At 46.7% G+C, this 13,103-nt stretch overlaps 1 protein-coding gene across 17 annotated transcripts in view; it reads right to left on the bottom strand.

The window, feature by feature from the left end:
• msi2b (musashi RNA-binding protein 2b) overlaps positions 1-13,103 on the bottom strand; it is a 505,067-nt gene that overhangs the window by 19,720 nt on the left and 472,244 nt on the right. The gene's annotated exons all lie outside the window — the stretch shown is intronic.

Genomic DNA, 13,103 nt, shown 5'->3' with positions numbered 1-13,103 from the left:
TCAAAGAGCTGGCATAGTCACAATGGGCCGAATGGACTTCTTCTCTGCTGTGAGATTCTAAATCACTCCACTTTTAGGGAATGGAAATCCCTTGTGACCATTTCTGCCACCACTCTCTCCAGACATCCTGTCAAAAGATCAGGATTTCTCCATGAGCAGCATCCCCAATAGAACACTAGGCCCGGCCGCGCGTCCGTCCAACACACTGCAGGACCAAAGGGTTTCGCTTTCTTCTGTGCGTCTTGTCTATTATCAACTAACAGAAATTCTCTTACCACCCTCCCTGCTTCCAATTGTTAATTGGTACAAAATGCAAATGGATTCCTGTGCTTCTACTCTGACTCACACACACTTTAAAAGGCTATTAACATAAATTGCAGTGCAGGTATCACAGCCACAGCAATCGCTGCCCTGTTAAACCTCCAAACAGTAAGGAAACATGCCCACATGACTTCATTAGGCATTCAGAGGTGCCTGATTAAATCACAAAAGCACAGGCAGAGCAGTTTTAATAGATGCATATAATTAAAGTCAACTCTTAAATGCCTTCGTGATATTAATAGGTAGATAGAATTCTTTAAACAGGCAGAAATTTTAGCTGCTAACCTACTCTTAACGCCAAACACTGAGTCTGCCATGAGTGGCTCCCTGTTGGGGTGCCATCACTTACATTTTCCTAGAGGTAGCTTATCATTATCATGTCAAAATAAACACAACTCATTCTGCACACAGTCATTTTTGGTTTCTCGTCTGGTGTAAAGTGCGTTGTAAAAAATTGGAGGGTAGCCATCCCTTGGTCCCTGCCCTTCATACTCTTTCCTTGGTTGAAGGGTCAACAGTCATTAGCTTGTCAGATTTTTAAAAATTCTTTTATGGGACATGGGCATCGCTGGCTGGGCCAGCATTTTTATGGCCCATCACTTGAGGTGGTGGTGATGAGCCACCTTATTGAACCTCTGCAGTCCCTGTGGTGTGGGTACACCCACACTGCTGTTAGGAAGGGAGTTCCAGGATTTTGACCCAGTGACAGTGAAGGAACGGCGATATATTTCCAAGTCAGGATGGTGAGTGACTTGGAGGGGAACTTCCAGGTGGTGGAAGGTGCTGCTGTAAAAGCTTTGGTGAGTTCCTGCAGGTGGCACACACTGCTGCTACTGTGCATTGGCGGTGGAGGGAGTAGATGTGGAAGGTGGTGGATGGGGTGGTGGATCAAGTGGGCTGCTTTGTCTTGGACAGTGTTGGATCAAGTGGGCTGCTTTGTCTTGGACAGTGTCAAGCTTCTTGAGTGTTGCTGGAGCTGCACTCATCTGGGCAAGTGGAGAGTATTACATCACACTCCTAACCTGTGCCTTATAGATAGTGAACAGGCTTTGAGTGGCCAGGCGGTGTGTTAGACTTCGCAGAATTCCCAGCCTCTGACCTGCTCTTGTAGCCAGGGTATTTATATGGCTGGTCCAGTTATGTTTCTGCTCAATTGTAACCCCCAGGATGTTAATAGTGGAGGATTCAGCAATGGTAATGCCATTGAATGTCAAGGGTCGATGGTTGGATTCTCTCTTGTTGGAGATGGTCATTGCCTGACATTTGTGTGGAATGAATGTTACTTGACACTTGTCAGCCCAAGCCTAAATGTTGTCTGGCTCTTGCTGCATATGGACACGGACTGCTTCAGTATCTGAGGAGTCACGAATGGTGCTGAACATTGTGCAAATATCAGTGAACATCCCCACTTCTGACTTTACGATGGAAGTAAGGACATTGATGAGGCAGCTGAAGATAGTTGGGCCTTGGATACTACCCTGAGGAACTCCTGCAGTGATGTTCCATGACTGAGATGATTGACCTCCAACAAAAAATCATCTTCCTATGTGCGAGGTATGACTCCAACCAATGGAGAGTTTTCCCCCTGATTCCCATTGACTCCAGTTTTGCTAGGGCTCCTTGATGCCACACTCGGTCAAATGCTGTCTTGACGTCAAGGGCAGTTACTCTCACCTCACCTCTGGAGTTCAGCTCTTTTGCCCATGTTTGGACCAAGGCTGTAATGAGGTCAGGAGCTGAGTGGCCCTGGTGGAACCCAAACTGAGCATCAGTGAGCAGGTTATTGTTGAGTAAGTGCTGCTTGATAGCACTGTCGGTAACACTTTTGCTGATGATCAAGAGTGGGCTATTGGGGCGGTAATTGGCCGGTTGGATTTGTCCTGCTTTTTGTGGACAGGACATACCTAGGCAATTTTCCACATAACCAGGTAGATGCCAGTGTTGTAGCTGTACTGGAACAGCTTGGCTAAGGGCACAGCTAGTGCTGGAGCACAAGTCTTCAGTATTATTGTTGGAATGTTTCCAGAGCCCACAGCCTTTGCAGTATCCAGTGCTTTCAGCCATTTTTTGATATCACATGGAGTGAATCAAATTGGCTGAAGACTGGCATCTGTGATGCTGGGGACCTCTGAAGGAGGCCAAGATAGACCATCCACTCAGCACCTCTGGCTGAAGGTTGTTGTAAACCTTACACAGCCTTACCTTTTGCACTGATGTGCTGGGCTCCCCCATCATTGAGGATGGGGATATTTATGGAGCCTCCTCCTCCAGTGAGTTGCTTAATTGTCCACCACCATTCACGACTGAATGTGGCAGGACTGCAGAGCTTAGATCTGATCCATTGGCTGTGGGATCGCTTAGCTCTGTCTATCACTTGCTGCTTCTGCTGTTTGGCATGCAAGTAGTCCTGTGTTGTAGCTTCACCAGGTTGACACCCCATTTTTAGGTATGCCCTCTTGCAATCTTCATTGAACCAGGGTTGATCCTGCGGTTTGATGGTAATGGTAAAGTGGGGGATATACCGGGCCATGAGGTTACAGATTGTGAATGTGTACAATTCTGCTGCTGCTGCTGCTGGCCCACAGCACCTCATGGATGCCCAGTTTTGAGTTGCTAGATCTGTTCAAAATCCCATTTAGCATGCTGGGTAGTGCCACACAACACGTTGAAGGGTATCCTCATTGTGAAGCTGGGACTTCGTCTCCACAAAGACTATGCGGTGGTCACTCCTACCAATGCTGTCATGGACAGAATCATATGTGGCAGGCAGGTTGGTGAGGATGAGGTCAAGTATGTTTTTCCCTCTTGTTCATTCCCTCACCACCTGCTGCAGATCAAAGAGTCTAGCAGCTATGTCCTTTAGGACTTGACCAGCTAGGTCAGTCGTGGTGCTACGAAGCCACTCTTGGTGATGGACATTGAAGTCCCCCACCTAGAGTACATTCTGCACCCTTGCCACCCTCAGTGCTTCTTCCAAGTGATGTTCAACATGGAGGAGCACTGATCCATCAGCTGAGGGAGGGCGGTACGTAGTAATCAGCAGGAGGTTTCCTTGCCCATGTTTGACCTGATGCGATGAGACTTCATGGGATCCGGCATCGATGTTGAGAGCTCCTAGGACAGCTCCCTCCTGACTGTATACCACTGTGCCGCCACCTCTGCTGGTTCTGTCCTGCCGGTGGGGCATACCCAGGGATGCTGATGATGGTGTCTGGGACATCGTCTGTAAGGTATGATTTCATGAGTATGACTATGTCAGGCTGTTGCTTGACTAGTTCGTGGGACTTTGCAGTGACGACGGGGCTGAGATTAGCTTTTTAATTCCAGATTTATTAACTGAATTTAAATTTCATGAGCTGTGGTGGTGGGATTCAAATCCGTGTCCCCAGAACATTACATCTGGATTACTAGCCCAGTGACATTACCACTACGCCACCACCTAATGTGTTATGGGAACACATGAGTTGGTGTACAGTATTGGTCTCCTTACTTAAGGAAGGATGTAAATGTATTGGAAGCAGTTCAGAGAAGGTTTACTGGATTGGGCAGGTTGTCTTATGAGGACAGGCTAGGCTTGTATCCGCTGGAGTTTAGAAGAGTAAGAGTTGACTTGATTGAAATCAGGGGCCTATACAGGGTGGATGTGGAGAGGATGTTTCTTCTTGTGGGAGAATCTAGTACTAGGGGTCACTGTTTAAAAATAAGTGGTCGCCCATTTAGGGTAGAGATGAGGAGAAATTTTTTTTCTGAGTGTTGTGAGTCTTTGGAACCCTCTGCCTCAAAAGGCGGTGGAAGCAGAGTCTTTGAATATTTTTAAGGCAGAGCTAGATAGATTCTTAATAAGCAAGGGGGTGAAAGGTAATCGGGGGTTGGCGGGAATGTGGAGTTGAGGTTGCATTCCGATCAGCCGTGATCTAATGGAAAGGCAGAGCAGGCTCGAAAGGCCGAGTGGCCTAGTCCTGCTCCTAACTCATATGTTCGTGAAGATTGGCCATTGTGGTGCGGGTGCTGGAGGGCTGCTGGTGCTCGTGGAACCTCACCTCAGTGAGGAATCACCAACATCAGCAAAGAAGGGTATTTAAAAACCCAGAGAAGTAGAAAAAGAATTGGGGAACCTGTTGTTCTCCTGAGGTTGACCATGGCAGAACCCCTGTAAGTTGACCTTTCATGTTGCATCTGGGAGAGGTCACCAGCCAGTCACTGCAGGACACCCAGGAAGACCTTGGTGAAACTCAAAGGCCATTTCTCTACTTTTTAATCTCGTCATCTATTTTTCTTCACAAATGGCAAAGGTATGTTGAATGACTAGAATGACAAATGTGCGAGACTTAGTGAAGGATACTTCAGGCAATGGGTAGACCAGAGCTTCTCACTGGTTCTGCTGGTTAATACTGGGACACAGGCTTTGAGTAGTTAATACTGGGACAACCAAATTGAGGAACAAAGTTAAGAATGCAGCCTGCTCTTGCAGGAGGGGTCTTTTTGCTGGTCTTGCGAAGTCACTTGTGAGGCAGATTAGGAAATGGTGGCCCACCTATGTCTCTGGGTGGGAGAATCAATGATTCGTGTTAACGCAATCATGTCTATACAGGAGAAAAAGCTGAGCCTTAACGGGTCAGCGGCTGGGAATTCTGCAGCAAGGAACTCGCCTCCAGAATCCTCAAAGCCTGTCTGCCATCTACAAGGCACAAGTCAGGAGTGTGATGGAATATTCTCCACTTGCCTGGATGAGTGCAGCTCCAACAACACTCAGGAAGCATGACACCATCCAGGACAAAGCAGCTCACCTGAACGCCCACCATCCACCCCATCCAGTGCTGATGCACAGTGGAAACAGCAACTCACCAAGGCTGCTTAAACAGCACCTTCCAAACCTATGACCTCTAGGACAAGGGCAGTAGGCACATGGAAACTCCACCACCTGCAAGTTCCCCTCCTAGCCACATGCCATCCTGACATGGAAATATATCGCTGTTCCTTCACTGTCGATGGGTCAAAATCCTGGAACTCCCTACCTAACAGCACCGTGGGTGTACCTACACCACATGGACTGCAGCAGTTCAAGAGGGCAGCTCACCACCACCTTCCTAAGGGCAATTAGGGATGGGCAATAAATGCTGGCTTTTGCCAGTGTTGCCCACATCCCATGAACCAAAAAAAGAGAAAACAATAGATTAACACTTCATACCTTTAGGATTGACCACACATCTAGCGTAGGCAGATCAAACCCTTCAACAAATCCTACATATGACTCTTGTGAAACACAGTCAATCCATGTGAGCACTTCTAATGATAAGATAGTGACCAACAAACCCAATCAGGAATCGGGAGAAACCCGTTACCCAGTGAGTAGTTAGAATATGGAAGCCGGGGGCAGGGGCGGGGCTGTAAAATGAGGCGAGACCTTCAAAACTCCATTGACTTCGGCGCCACTGTAAAATCCCGCCCATAGAGTGATTGAGGTGAATAGCATAGATGCATTTATGGGGAAGCGAGATAAACACATGGAGGAGAAAGGAATAGAAGGATATGTTGATGGGCTGAGATGAAGAGGGTGGGAGGAGGCTCGTGGGAAGTGTGGCTGAGCCAAACCATCCATTTCTGTGCTGTAAATACATCAAACTTGTGCTTTAGTTGAAGAAGTAATAATAATAATGTAAAATAGCTGTAACCTTCCAAACAAAGGGGTTAACCATGTTTTATTTACTTCAAAAAGGGTCACTGGTCTTTGTTCTTGGGGAATTAGTAGAATTAGTTAAAGTGCCTGGTATCAATGTCAGGAACCCAAGGCAATAGCTCAGTAAATAGGCCCCAGCCGTTCAACGCGTTCGTACAGTTGCAATGTGGCGAAATTCACAAGCATTCTTTGCTGGATTTGCTGAGGGCATGTGTTAAATAAACCTGCCTCGCCTACATGTGGTCTATTCCAGAGACATTAGGTGTTATTCTGCTGTTACTTTGTGATATCACAGTCATTCATCAAGAAATCAGGTGAATAACTACTTCGTTCTTGCTGGATTCAGAAGGGATTTCAGCTTGAAGAGCCCTGTATATACTGCAGCTCGCAGCTTCAATACGAAACTTCCTACCCAAGGGCATAAAAACTCTGATGTAAATTCAAAAAGATGTCTTTTATTCCAAAACCTGTTGAAGAAGGGCTGGCAAGAGCTTTGATGAATTGAATGTTCTAAATTCCAATTGACTGACTAACTAACTCTGTGTTTCCCCAACTCTTCTCTGATTTTGTAAAAGCAGCTCTCAGTTTTAGCCCGCTGAGTCTCTGGTCCTAGGTGTGAGGGGTTCATTCTCCTGGAATTCCCAAGGGCATCTTCTCCCAACATTCCGCTGTCATTTCCTTGAAGTACAGCAGAGCCACCCAGGCTTCTTAAAAAGAACTTACATCAGGGAAACAGGACAACTAGTCTGACCAGAGCTCTGCTTCGTTCAATCTGTGTGAGGCTGCTATGGAGCCCTTGTTGGACAAACCCAGTTTACAAAGAGCACTGAAGAGAGGTTTTGTCAGCTTGTGCAGCCAAACCCCCGCCTCAACTTCAGCGATTCCCTCAGACTTTTCCCCCCCCACTTTTCCTTTCTCTCACTTGTTACATCCGCTCCCTATTTGAAAGTTCTGCAATTGGGAAAACGCAATGATTGAGACACACTTAAATACACACTGAGGGGACACGGCCCATTATAACCTGGAATGGAGCCAGTGAGAATGTGGTGCAGCAATCTTTCTGCTGGCTCCCTGGTGAACATGAGTTAGCTCCTATTGCTTCTCTGGTTTCCTGGAGCCAGCAGGCTAACTGTGTGCGACCAACGCTAGGAGGATGGATCACTGGGCCCTGAACCTCTACACAGAGGCCACCCTCTACCGTTTTTAATCTGTTTAGGCCTTTACAGAGCAATAAGGAAACTGGAACATTGTGGGGAATTAGTGGGGCCATCATGGTTCCAAGGAAACAACGTGTGAACATTATTGCCCACGTGGAACAATGAGTTATGCAAACCCTCAGCCCGAGCCCTGATTAATGCCGAGCTCACCGACAGCGGCATGAGTGACCCTGGTGCGATCGAGCAGAGCGGCAGCCAGTGGGAGGCACTGTCCAATCGGGGAGAACAGTCTAACCCTATGGCTAGGATCGAGGGTGGCCAGCTCCACTGGATGTATCCCTGGAGGTTTTGTCACGCGAGCTGGGATTTTCCTGCCCCGCTGTGGGGCGGATGTGGCGGACCAGCCAAAAGTCTATTGACTTGAGGCGGGTCCGGATGATCCCAACGGCGGGCGGGGTAGGAAAATCCTGCCCGTGCACTCTGACCCCCGCCCCCCCAAAAAGCCCTTTTCCGCCCCCAACTTTTGATTTTTTTTTTAATAACTGATCAATGGAAGGATTGAAAACTAAATACGCTATTTTCTTAACGTCTCTATGATTTTTTTCCCCAGGGCCTTGTGCAGAAGATTAATTTTTCATTCCCAGAGTCTCCAGGACAACCCTGGAGGTTTCGCGACCCCTATTTGGATCGCACAGCCACACTTGGTTTTAAATGCTGGAAGAGGTGATACAGAGATGCCGTGCAGTCAGCAGATTGTGACTTATCGATTAAAAAGGGGAAGAAAATGGGGACGAAATACTTTTGAGGTGCGAGCAAAGCGATTCATCATCTAACAGGGGGCTGCAGCCGGGAATCTTTGCAGATATCCTCGGGCAATGACTCCACCGCACCCCCCTCCCCACCCCCCCACTTCCGAGGCATTCTCCCACAAACAAGTTACAGGTCAATGTGGGGGCGAATGCTCCCAAACACATACACACAGACGTTCTCTCCAAACCCACTTATACCTCAACATTCAGCACATTGAAGGAAATAAAGGCACAAAGCTAAAGCTCCCATAAGATAGGGAAATACAATCTGTCATGTTCAAAGAAAATGCCTTTTTTAAAACGTGTGAAGTAAAAAATAAATGAAATCATAGTAAATGTCGATTCAAGTTATGTTTTCCAAGTATGTGCGAACCTCTTCAATTTGGCCTACGTTGATGTCTATAGATGTGCACAGCAAAAACTCCCTCCCCCACTGGCTCCCAATGACAGTGCTTTCATTAGTTCCACAGGAGGCTGTTTAACCAGGTCATGTGTCTCCGTTAATCTCTGGAACAACATTGTGTGGTGGTGTTGGGACAGGAAACCGCACAGAGTATTCATTGGACAGCCTCTACACTTGGAACCATCCCTCTTTGATTTAAGCTCCTTTTTTTATTTTGTTTGCTTACAAGAGCAGCAGTGGGCGCTTGGGGAGCCAATAATGCCAACGGCAGTGTCTGTCTCTGAACAAGCTAGCCTGTTAACCCAGCCGGCAAATCTAATTTACAAGCACACAACTATATATACAATCTGTATAAAGCCCTGGTTAGGCGTCAACTAGAGTACTGCGTCCAGCTCTGGTTGCCACACTTTAGGAAGGGTGTGAGGGTCGCTCAGACGATGCAGAGGAGATTTACCAGAATGGTTCCAGGGATGAGGGATTTTAGCAACAAGGCTGTTCTCCTTGGAGCAAAGGAGATTTAGGGGAGATTTCAGAAAGTAGCTCAAGCTGAAGGGTCATTGAGCTGAAATGTTGATCTGTTCCTCTCCACAGATCCTGTCTGACCTGCTGAGTATTTCCAGCACTTTCGGCGTTTATGTACAAGATTATGGGAGGTTCAGATAAAGGAAGAATTATTTATTTACTTACATAAAGGATATTTATCACAGGCCAGTATCTTACCATCTCATAACTCAGTGCACTGGTGAATTAGCCCAGGCACAAGCTGGTAGCTTTGATAAAGCACTGCAGTCACTTTTCCTAGTTCAAAGTGCTTTTGTTTGTTGGCAGGGCCACTTACTGCTTCCTGATTTTGCTTCTCACGCTTGGCTCACCCCTTGTTCCCCCACCCCACCCCGCCCCCATGACCCATCAACAAATGCCAACCGAAATCAAAAACGGTTTGTAACCCGCCAAAGGGCACTGACGTCAGGGACACCAAACACACAATTCCTCGACATGGTTAGTCAGTGGAGATGGCAAGAGCGAGGAGTCCAGCAGCTTTCCAACAGTAATTACGTGAAAAGACGCTTCCAACAGGTTGACGGAGCTTAAATGGCCTATTTCTGTCCCTTTTTTCCGACGTACATTAAAAAGTGACTGCCCTTCAAAAAAAAATGCTGAACTGGCTGTAAAGTTATTTTGGAAGTTCTGACGTCATGAAAGATACGGGGGTGGGGGTAGGTGTTCAAAGTCATGAGGTGTTTAGACAGAGCAGACAGGGAGAAACTGTGCAGAAAGGTCCAGAACCAGAGGGCGCCTGATTTAAGGTGAGTGGCGAATGAACCAAAGGTAACATGAAGAAAATCCTTTTTTAAGCAGTGGGTGGTTAGAATCTGGAATACACTACCTGGGGGTGTGGTGGAGGCAGATTCCATCCAAGAGGTTATGGGATAATTATCTGAAGAGAAAACATTGGCAGGGCTGCAGCCGACTTGCTCTTGCAGACAGCCAGCAAGGACATGACAGGCTGAATGGCCTCCTTATGTGCTGCAACCATTCTATCATTCTACTCTATGATCGAGGAGCTCAAGTGGACCATATTACAATGGTAACAAAATCACTGGGAGAGATTGAGGACACTGAAGTATAACTTCCTAGCTCAATGTCACTGTGTGTGTCTTTTGATGTACTGATTTAGTGTTAGCACACATGGATTGTAGTGATCAAAGGTAGAATTGGTATTAAGTGCTTGGCATGAACACTGAACTTTACAAGACAAATTAAAATATACCTTTAACTCAAAGTAAAACAGAGAATGCCAGATAAACACCTCAGCTCGGAGACAAGCCCATGTGATCCAATCACCACGGGGAGAGAAACTCAGACAGAAATCCATTCAAGTGGGTGGCAGCTTTAACACCTTCTCACGTTCTCTCACAGAAAAAGGACAGCTACTATTTAAGTAGTAAACAAACAAACAAAGAAGCTACTGCTGTGGAGAAGCAAGGGGAGCTGTTTTTGTGTTGATGACCAAGCAGGATGTCAGTGAAAGTTTGGTTGCTGTTCGGGAGAAAAGGAAAGAGCAGACGGGGCTCTATGAAAACTCGGAAGGAGTGGAATGATTGTTGAAGGACTCTGGAAGTTTCAACCTGACATGATGGGGAGAAGTGACCCTCTGCTGGAGGGCTGAGGGTGACTTTGGGACTGTTTCTGTAATACTACATATTGGCCAAAAGCATGGCATTGCGTAAAAGTATTTTGTAAGACACATTTTGGTTGTGTCAGTTAGTGAATGTGAAACTTACCTTTTTCTTTAGTTTGGTGTATTAATTGCCTGTTAAGTAACATTTGATCAATAAAACTCTTAAAAAGTGAAATCCCGTCCACTGGTTTATTTTCAATGGTCATTTGGGAAATCCGTTTCTTTTAAAAAGTTCTCTCTATGGGGATCGTGACACACTGTATGTTGTAGTCACACTGGTTTGTGGAGTGTGATATACCTGAGTAGTTGTAGTAATAATAAAGAATTGTGTAATCATACTGGAATTGTGTCGTTTTGATTTGACTGAGTACTCATGTTGGATCGTGCAACATGAGCTAATTAAAGACCTGATTCTGCGGTTGTCTGTTTAAGGTAACAAAACAAAACAGCAGATTAGCAGTAGGCAACACCTGACAATGAGTGAAGCAGTTTGAGATGTTTCGGTGAGATGTGAATGGCCCATTAATCTCCTGGGATGGTTTTGGGTCACCTGAGTGGTGAGGGGCAAATGGAGGAGAATTTTCCAAAGAATTTTTCCCTCCCGTTGGCCCTGGGATCTTATTGTGCGTTTCTGTCGCTCCCAGTAGATTGTGTGGCTGTGGCTGTGGAGCAGGATATCGGCTAGGCAGGGTGTCGTTCTGGCAACCTGCCATTTTGAGAGGTGGGGCAGGCTGGGTGAGGCAGTGGGCCCTTTCCCGTCTGTCATTTTTGGATGTTCACCTGTGGTAAGGAGCTGTGTAAACATAACACTTTCATCGTTCATTGATGTGGTGTTGGTGTGTCACCGTTCACTCAGGGAGCCCAAGCTCCTGTGGCAGCATTCACTTTTAAGTGTATGTTGTAGTCTGGAGCTCTGGATAGTGATGGTAGAGGCTCCGACATTCCTTCCATTGCATGGCTGACCAGGAATCTCTCCCACTCTTATCTCCTGCCATTGGCAAGTGTTGGGAGGATTTGCAGGCTTATGCTCTACCTGTTTGGCCTCGTGATGAACACACCTTCCGTGGCTATCAAGTCCTGGAGGGGGACTTGAACCCGGAGCGTCTGGCTCAGAGGCAGGGACACTACCCACTGCACCACAAGACCTCCAATTTATTGATGTGCTTCTGTACAAATAGAATTTACATTCTTATGGCATTTTTCATATTCTCAGGACACCTTAAAGCGTTTCACAATCAATAAATATTTTTCTCTTTGACGTAAAGTTACTGTTATTATTTAGGAAAATGTGACATTCAATTTGCGCATAGCAAGATCCCACAAACCACAAATGGAATAAATGTGTTTTGGTGGTGTTAGCTAAGGCGGTCAATGAGGCCCAGGAATGCAGGAGAACTCTTTTGCTCTTCTGCAAATAGTGCCTTCAAATTTTTTTTTTTACCTCTGAACGATTGGGATCTCGGTTTAAGAGATCATCTGAATCTGGCACCTTTGAGAGTGCTGCACTCCCTCAGCACCACAATGCAGTGTTAGCCTCGATTATAGGCTCAAATTTCTGGAGTGGGACTTGAACCCACGACCTGAGAGTGCTACCCAACTGAGACAAGCTGGCGTGATTAAAAGCAAATGCTTTTTATCTCAGGATGACACTGCCCCTTTAAGCATTTTCGTTCAAAGACAAAACTTAAACTTTCTCTGACATAGAAGCAAAACATTGTGGACGCCGGAAATTTGAAACAAGAACAGAAGTGGAGAGAGAAACGGAGTTAATGTTTAAGGTCGATTAACTTTTGTCTCAACTGATTCTGATGACGGGTCATTGTCCTGAAAGGTTAATTCTGTTTCTCTCTCCACAGGCGCTGCCTGACCTGCTGAGTACTTCCAGCATTTCCTCTTTATATTGCTAACTTGGCTTTGCTTCTGTCACTTTCAACACCCCTTCCTGCTTCCAACCTCTGTTTAGAATAAAGAGAAACGATTCACCTCTTCCCCCCGCCCCCCAACACCCACACCCCCGGCCAACCCAAAACAGCGCTTGCTGACCAGTCTAATAATTGCTTATAATGGGTGCGATGGCTTTATCTTTAGCAGAATCCTCCTCCCCTGTCTGCCTCCTCCCGCCGTGCAAGTCAACGCTGCTGGGTAAATGGGATAGTGAATGGCAAACAGCTGATACAGAACGTCCAGAGGAACTGGGTGGCAACTAACTGTTGGTGCACAAAAAGGGGCTTTGCGCCCATAATCTTGCCACTTTGAATTTCTAACCTGCAGCGAACCAATGCGGGTGGGTGGGTGATCGGAAGAAGCCCCAAATTCAGACGCACCATTAAAAAGGAAATGAATGGGTTGGCCTGGGGAGAGTATGAAATGCTCTCCACACTGGCAGCGCCCTGCAGTGGCTCAGGGCTGTTGGCACCAGCTCGCTCCACCCTCTCTACTGGCAAGCGTGGGTGGTAGGGCGGGGACGGCGGGAGAGGTGGGTAAAATGCAAGGCGAGGCAGTCAGGAGAATGAAACTTCCAACAAAGAGAAAGGGAGCGACACAAGCTGCACAC

The sequence above is a fragment of the Cetorhinus maximus genome, chromosome 9, assembly GCF_964194155.1.
Source record: "Cetorhinus maximus chromosome 9, sCetMax3.hap1.1, whole genome shotgun sequence".
Lineage (NCBI taxonomy): Eukaryota > Metazoa > Chordata > Chondrichthyes > Lamniformes > Cetorhinidae > Cetorhinus > Cetorhinus maximus.
The sequence above is the reverse complement of the archived record's forward strand: the minus strand, read 5'-3'. Positions and strand labels throughout refer to the sequence as shown.